Source organism: Squalius cephalus (assembly GCF_949319135.1).
Source record: "Squalius cephalus genome assembly, chromosome: 4".
Taxonomy (NCBI): domain Eukaryota; kingdom Metazoa; phylum Chordata; class Actinopteri; order Cypriniformes; family Leuciscidae; genus Squalius; species Squalius cephalus.
Genome location: NC_137125.1, coordinates 31,071,765 through 31,080,342, shown reverse-complemented (window position 1 = coordinate 31,080,342; position 8,578 = coordinate 31,071,765). Strand labels below are relative to the sequence as shown.

The window sequence follows — 8,578 nt, the reverse complement described above, 5'->3', positions numbered from 1 at the left end:
TAAAATGAAAGTTTGGTCTTTTGATCATAAATGCTTCTTTCCTTGTTTTTTGTTTTCCTTTACTATAGTATCATTCAACTACAAGTTATAGTCACTCGTGAAAAAAACGTTGTAATGGATGCATTCAGTAATAAAATAATTGATTCGTTTTTACAATAGTTTTTAAAAAATAACTGAAGCAGAAATATAATTAAAACTATGTTATAATTTACTATAAATAATATATCTAGAATAATTTATATATCATTAGTACAATATTAAATTATATGTAATAACTAATTTATGTAATGTGTAAACCAGTTATGTGATTTTTAATAATGAAACATAATTCACAGCATAACACAGCAATCTTAATTTCTGGCAGCAGTGGGATTCGAACCACCAACCTTGTGATCAGCTTTACTCCCATATAAATGTATAGGAAGATACAAAAAACAGTTTTTGCGATAATTTATGACAAATGTAGACTTTCACAAATATTGCTGATGGGGGGACAAAGTCATAAAAAATCTCTTTCTTCTCTTTTCCTCTCCTTTTCCCTTCTTTTCTCTCTTTTTTCCTCTTTTTTCCCTTTCTTCCCCCCCTCTAACAATCGGTCAGCGCGTTCGGCTGTTAACCGAAAGGTTGGTGGTTCGAGCCCACCCAGGGACGAAGGCTGTTTTTCGTTGACGTGCTGCCATGTAACCACCAACACAGCCCCAGAATTTAGCACACGTGTGTCCACTAGCGCATCCGTGTCATTTGGGACGCATGACACGACCTTTCTTGGCCCCTTTTAGCGTATACAGCTTGGTCAGTTGCCTTGTGTTCAAAGAAGACAGCGGGTGTTATGTGAAAGTTTACATCAGCTCAAGTTTGCTGTGGCGCCTAGATGGAATGTTCATGTTTAAAACACCATCGAGCATCTGTAATAACTTTCGATATTGTTTGAATTCGGATTGTGTTCGCACCAGTAACTTGTAACCTTAACCAGGCTCTCAGGCATGAGGTCAATCGATTTGGCATAGGCCTATATATACTAGCGTTTTTGTAGGTAAAGTTCCGGTTGGAGGTTGTGTCCCTCCAACTCTTTGTTGTATGGCTCACTTTTGCCCTTGGATATTTGGAGAAGTTTGCCTTCGGTAACCGCTCTCTCACTCGACAGTCCGAAACGGAACTTTAGCTCCTGGTTGTGATTGTGCATATTATTGGCCTGCTCTACTGGGTCAAATTGTATCCCCCAACAACAGATATGGCTAAAACAAACAAAGTACACTCTAAGCCTACCTCTAGGCTTAACCCTGACTTTACCCGCAAGACGCTATGCCAAGCCTCTGCGAAATGTGAGGTTCCGTTTGACGGGCGCAATTTAGGCACGGATAAAAACCACGACCAGCACGTAGAAGGTCACCGCGGCTGCCCGGCTAGCGGTGCCGGGAGAACGAGAGACTGTCAATTGCCATCCAATCACGTATCACTATTGGCATCTTTCCATCTATGTTCACAGCCAATCAATAAAGCCTAATCCCATCATCTCCGTTTCACAGCTTCCAATTACTATGATCCATTTCCAACTTTTTTTTTTATACGTATGCATCAATCACGTATCAGTATGTGTATCTTTACCTCACAGCTTACAGCCAATCAATAAAGTCCATTTCCGAAATCTCCGTCTCCTTGCCTTTGTTGACAACCAATCACTATCCTTCATTCCCAAAAACTTTCCATCTACCTGACGGGGCATTGCCAGAGGTTAAGTGGTTTCCAGCGGTTTGGAAAAAAAAAAGTAGAAACTTTACAGGTGTCAAAGTACTGGATTTACTTTGGATTTCACGTTACTACATCGAGGTAAGAAACCGACAAAGTTGTTATATTTAGTTAAGTGACTAGCACTAGTTAGCTAACGTATTACATGTACTAACGTTACAGAGAAGAATGTCTTATTTATGTAGAGGTCAAGGGTAGTGGCCAGTTTCATTATTTTTAATGAATGTTTACAGTTTTACATGTTTATATCAATATAATTACTATCGTGCATAATGTATGTTATTACGTTGTTATGCTTATATTAAGTTGGCTAAAAATAGCTAGCCTATCATATAGATTACCTCGTACTGCTATATGGCTGAATTATGCATAACGTTAACGTTAATTAGCCTACAGTTTTGGGCGCCAGTTTTTACCTGAGGTAAAATAATTTTGTCTGTTCATTTCAGCTGTAATTCAATACATAGGCTAACCATAAAACTGCGCCTTTATTAACATTAACATGACGTTTTATGACGTAATATGGGGCTTGTGTTGTTTAAGTGGGCTATATTCGATAATAATCATAATGTGGGCTAATTGTAAGCCTATGTAATCGAAATGGTATGTAATAATCAGATTTTTATGGAGTTATGGCATATTATTATACCCACACACCACAATATCACTTCCTCCCAAAATATCAAACTATAACCTTGTCCAAAAACACTAAGATGAAATATGTGCTATGTGAAATAAGTGTATGAAATTGATTAACTACTCAGTTCTACTGAATAGTCATAAACTTTGTATTTTGCCACACGCTATCTTTTATTGGAAGATGGCTTCCAAGCACAAGAAGCACAGGGCTATGAGTGAGGGTGAATGGATGGCCCGCCTGCGCAGATTTGCCACACAGGGGGTCTGGCCTTCTGAGGAGGGAAACAGACCGGCACCACACCAGAAGAAATGGCATGACCTGTATCAGAAGGTAAACTTGGGCATGTATATAAACACAGGAAAGCTATGTCATATATAGAGGGAGCAAATAGTTATGATTCACTGTCATATGTTACAGATTGAGAAGTGTCCACTGCAACACGGGGGCAAATGTCTCTGCTTGGGGGGACACAGACATGTGACTGTGGTTTCCATACGAAAAAGGTATAAGAAGTGTTTCATAAAACTGTGATGTGTTGATGGTGTATTGTGTATTTTTGAATTTAATTTCCTTTTCTGTGAAACTGTAGCCTTCCAGTTTGGCCCCTGTGGCCCCTGTGTCATCCACACCATCCACGTCACCACCTGTAACACCAGGGCAGTCAGGAACAACATCTGGAAAGGCACCTTTAAAGCCTACTTTAACTTTGGCATCGGTAAATGCATGTCTTTGCAGATATTTATGTTATCATATGTTATAGCATTTTAAAATGCTTCACATAATGTTACTAATTTATTTTTGTCAGTTTACAAAGCCACGGTATGGTGGGGCCCATGGTGCAGCTTTAAAGCCAAACCTAGGTGTGGCAAGGACACATGCAACCAAGGTATATAGTCAAAAAAATGAAATTTCATTCCATAAAGATATGCTGAGTTTATCTAATCATTGTTACTGCAATACCTGATAATGATAGATTATTTCATTCAATATTGTAAACTGTGTTCTCTTAATGCACTTCTGCATTGTCCAGCCCTGCAACTAGGACACCATCTCCTGCTCGCAGTCCCAGGCTGGATATACAGACCGTCTCTCCCCTGTCTATTCCTCCCTCTCCTGCGTCTGCATCGCCTGCTCGCAGTCCCAGGCTGTATATTCAGACCATCTCCCCCCGTCTCTTCCTCCTTCTTCTGTGTCTGAAGCCACCTCTGCTTCCTGTGCTCCAGGAGCTGCTTCTAGAGTTGTGAGAAACTCTTTAATTTAATAGTTTTCTTCACACTAATATTGTTTGATCACATAAATATGCTACATTTTGAACAAACATTCCTCATAAGTGGTTTGTAATCATATCTACTGTATGTGTTTGCCTTTTTTAATACATTAGGAAGTGTCAGCCGCTGCCTCCTCTGGGACGTCCTTTGCTCCTCTCACCCCTGTGATCAGCTCCACCTGTGTTCCCTCTGCTGCTCTATCTGTGGCTGGATCCTCTGTTCAACCTGCTGAGGATAGGGTGACCACTCCAGGTTCATAGTCTGGATGGCTTCCCACAAATCTGATGAAAACCATACCACCACAGGATCAGAAATGGATTTCAGCAGCTTTGTGGAAGCAACATCGGCTTCGTACTGACCTGAAGCTGTGGTATGATCCACCAGAGCCAGATCTGATCTATCACCAAGGCCCCGCTCCAGAGCGCTTCTTTACACACAGGATTCTACTGTGGATGCCATACCACCTCTGGAAGGTCAGGCTGTCCTGTCCTGTGTGTGGGAGACAGCTCACAGGCTATGGGGCACACAAGAGAGCCCGTCAGGTTCTGGATGTGGACCAGTACTACCTGATGATCATGGAGACTCTCTGGTGCAGTGGGTGCAAAACGGCCTTAATTTCCACCAGCAAGACCATCTTGGACCAGCTGAACTTAGCCCACAGACTGGAATTTAGGCTGATCCTAACTCGAAAGTGAGTATACTGAGTACACAATTGAGAGGAGCTGGTTTTAATGTTTGTGTCTTTCTGTCTCTCTTTCCCTTTGTTTTATTCAGGTATGCCTGTGACATGCGGGTCATAAGGTTCCTGAGGGAGAGGGCCCTGGGCAACAGCCCCTCTCGCTTAGTGAGGCAGCTGCGGGAGAACCACAGCGAGGAGTGGCTGAAGCGTCTTTGCCGATACCTTGGTGCCTGCTCAGACTTCATCTCCCAGCCAAGCCTGCTCCCTGTGAGGTTTCAGGAGCCACCTGAGCCCAAAACTATCGCCTCCCACAGGTGGATGCTGGCTGTTTATGGGCGAGATATCTTGTGCAGGATTGACCACATTAAAGCCAGCATAACATCCACATATGGCTGCATCCTGAAGATGGACTCCACCAAAAAGGTAACTATTTTTACATTTCAATCAAAAGAATTGAAAATACACCATTAGTAGTAGTACAGTAGTATGTATGGAAGTAAAATAATGTCAAATGTTTTTGAAACAAAAAAACCTGTTGAATTGCACTACTTGAAAAAAATAGGCATTGCATTAACCATGCTTGCATTTTAATGCATTGTATTTTTAGGGCTTGCATTTTTATGGGCTGAAATTCAACATGGTTGAATATTTAAGCTGTGAATATTTCAATTAAAAACATTTCAAACACATTTTCATTATTAAAAATTCAATAATCCATATTCACCTTTCATATTTCACTTCCAAAATATTCAAACTGTTTAAAAATACAACCTATAGTATCCTACTATGGAAGTCAATGGTATCTAAAACTGTCTGGTTACTGACATTCTTCTAAATATCTTCCTTTCTGTTCAGCAGAAGAAAGAAATTCATACAGGTTTGAAACAACATGAGGGTGAGTATATGATGACAGAATTTTCATTTTTCGGTGGAGTATCCCTTTAATGCTGAGCGTTTCCCAGTGAGTGACTGACATAAAGTTGGCTTGACCTTGGACATTCGCACATTTAGGGACCGTCTCTAAAGTGTATACGACTTTGGTATACACGTTTCTAACTTCAATAGCATTTGAAAAGAACGACTTACAGTCATAAAACCAACTGTAAAGTGTTCATGTAGTGTCAGGCATAATGCGCACCCTTTGGATTTTTGATATTTATTCAAATAAATTTAAGTTTGCTATTAAAGTTAGAAACGTGTATGCCAATGTTGTATGCAACTTTGGAGACGGTCCCTAAATGTGCGAATGTCCAATGTCAAGCCAATTTTACATTTATTAGGCTACATAGTCATTTATTTAGCAGACGCTTTTATCCAAAGCGATTTGCAGTTAAAACTAACAATAGGAGGACAACAATATGCAAGTGCTATGACTCTTCCCAGTTTAAGCTAATGCAAACACGTATACTATATATATAGAGAGAGAGAGAGAGAGAGAGAGAGAGAGAGAAGAGAAAGTGTTAGTAGGCTATTAATTGATCAAGTGTTGATTTTGTGCCAGTATATCACGAAACGCTCTGCATGAAACTTTGCGCGTTAAGTTCATATTCTGAGTCCATCTGCTTGCCTGTAGCCTATATAGTAGCCTACAGCCTACATCCCCAATAAGGTGCGAGTTTGGTCTTTTATATCACTGTATTAGTCCATAAAGCTACGTTAAGCGTTTTGTCCCGACAGAAGGGTAATCCTTGAGTATGATGAGGAATTGAGGGAAACCGATTATAATCCTGTTCATATAGAGAAAGCTGATGACATGTAGGCTACACAGGGAAAGAAACAATGAAGTTATTGAATGAAACATAAACACAGCTTTTGTATCTTTATAATCTTTTCCGTATATATACTGACACAGATAATCATTTTCATTTTATGAATGAATGGCTTGTTCTAAACTGTTGCTGGTCTTCGTCAACAACACGCGCTTTTGCACCACCTGCTGGTGGGATTGACTAACAGCAGATGGAGAGTATGCTCGGTAATCTACTGCTTTTCCTGCAGTTCCGTTGAATTTACTGTCGAATTTGAACCACTGAATTTGTGGAAGCGAATTTGCAAAGCGAAATAAAATGGGCCGAAAATTGCCTGTTGAATATTATAGGTTGTATTTTTAAACAGTTTGAATATTTTGGAAGTGAAATATGAAAGGTGAATATGGATTATTGAATTTTTAATAATGAAAATGTGTTTGAAATGTTTTTAATTGAAATATTCACAGCTTAAATATTCAACCATGTTGAATTTCAGCCCATAAAAATGCAAACCCTAAAAATACAATGCATTAAAATGCAAGCATGGTTAATGCAATGCCTATTTTTTTCAAGTAGTGCAATTCAACAGGCTTTTTATTTCAAAAACATTTGACATTATTTTACTTCCATAAGTATGTAAGTAATGTTCCATATATAAATAATTTAGCATCACTCACTGTCTTTTCTGTGTGATTACAGATCACAAAGAAGGTGTCGGGGTTTGCAAAGGGGACAGCTTTGTGGCTAACATCTGTCAGCAATGAGGTGGGCCAGATCCTCATTAGTGTTCTGACAGCTCAGGAGGGTCCAGCCCTGGACCGAATGGCAGCTGACCTCATCCGGAGGTACATTGATGCGGGTGTGGCTCCGCCTCAGCTCCTCTATGTGGACTGCGACTGCTGTCGGGAGGGCACTGGGCAGACCAAGCTCAAGCAGCGATTTGGTGGGTGGCCAGACTTGGTGGTGAAGCTGGACATCTACCACTTCATGCGGCGACTGGCAGCTGGGTGCACTAAAGATGCACATCCTCTTTACCCCATTTTCATGGCACGCATCTCTTGCTGCATTTTTGAATGGGACAGTGGGGATGTGTCTCTGCTGAGGCAGGCCAAGAGGGAGCAGCTGAAACATGAAGGTGTCCCTGGTATCACCGACACTATGGTGGACCAACGGATCACCAAGGAGGAATTGGCCCTGCACTGCCGAAGGCAGACAAGAGGAGAGCAGCAGACCATTCTGATGATCGAGCACCTCCTCAGCGAGCTGATGGGGGTAAAGGGTCGAGACCTCCTTGGTGTCCCTCTCTTGGACGGAGAGGATGCAGCACATCTGGCAGGTCCAGAAGAGGCATGTAAAGTACATTCAGGATGAACCAGGTGTGCTGCTCTACAAACAGACTGGCACCACCACCAAAGATGGTATTGTGCTGCCAAAATACAGATGCGCAAGGGGCTCCACATCACTGGAGTCCTTTTATCTCCACCTGAACAGGTTCATTCCAGGTCAGTATAAATCATTATTCATCAGAAATATTAAGGGTGACACAATGAATGTCTTTCAAATAGCATAGCACAAAAAAAGTAATGTAACGTTATTGATCTTATCTAAAGGAACAAGGGCCAACAGCTTAAATTTCCAGCTGTACCTCCTGGAAGGCCTGAACAGGTGGAATCAGGACCGTAAAATGGCATCTCTGGCAGGCACACCTCCGTCCCTGTTAAGCTACTCCGGGGACCTGGTGCACTGTGTCAACACCCACAGTGTTAAGGTACTTGGAAGACAGCTTGTACCATCTTTTCAGCCACCATCTGTCTACACTGGTGAGTTTTAGCTTTAAATTGCTTTTTATATTGCATAAAAATAGAATATTTATATTATTTTTCTGAAAACTGATTTCCCTCTACTGTGTTCTCCTGTCTGTCCCAGGTGAACTCATAGGTATAGATTACCTGTACCGTCAAACAGGGCAGGCCATGCAGGACGTGGATCCTGACTCTGAGGCGACAGAACAGATGTTGGAGGATGTGGGCACGGAGGAGGAGTTGGAGGATGAGGGATTCGGAGATGTCAGTTTGGACCTTAACCTGGATCCCACTATTGAGGTGCTGGACCTGTCCCCTGGCTCATCACCCACCACGAACAGCGTAGCCAGCACTCCTGCCTCTGTCCAGACTGGGTCTGCTAACACCACCACAGCAGCACCTAATCAACAACTGGTAATTATTCTTAATAATAACAGTACAAGTAGTATTATTTGTACAGCACTATTAACTTTATTTGTATAGCGCAATGAAAAGAAAAATAGAAACAAACTAAATACCATTAATACAATCTAAAGAGTAAATAGATTAATAAAAAAGCAAAGTAAAAAAGATAAATTAAATTCCATAAACATGTTTTTTTCCCCCTTTTTTTCAGTCTTTCAACTGGATGACCAGGGTGCCTGGTGCTTGGTCCATCTGCCACGACCACCTACGCCGCCTCTGGTCCATCCGCC

At 41.3% G+C, this 8,578-nt stretch overlaps 1 long non-coding RNA gene across 1 annotated transcript; it reads left to right on the top strand.

Moving 5' to 3' along the window:
- Positions 1 to 2,641: 2,641 nt before the first annotated feature.
- LOC307157921 lies at positions 2,642 to 3,050 on the top strand. Its single transcript, XR_013821127.1, has 3 exons — positions 2,642 to 2,716; positions 2,804 to 2,889; positions 2,976 to 3,050. It is a non-coding gene; the product is annotated as an uncharacterized lncRNA (long non-coding RNA).
- The last annotated feature ends 5,528 nt before the right edge of the window (positions 3,051 to 8,578 follow it).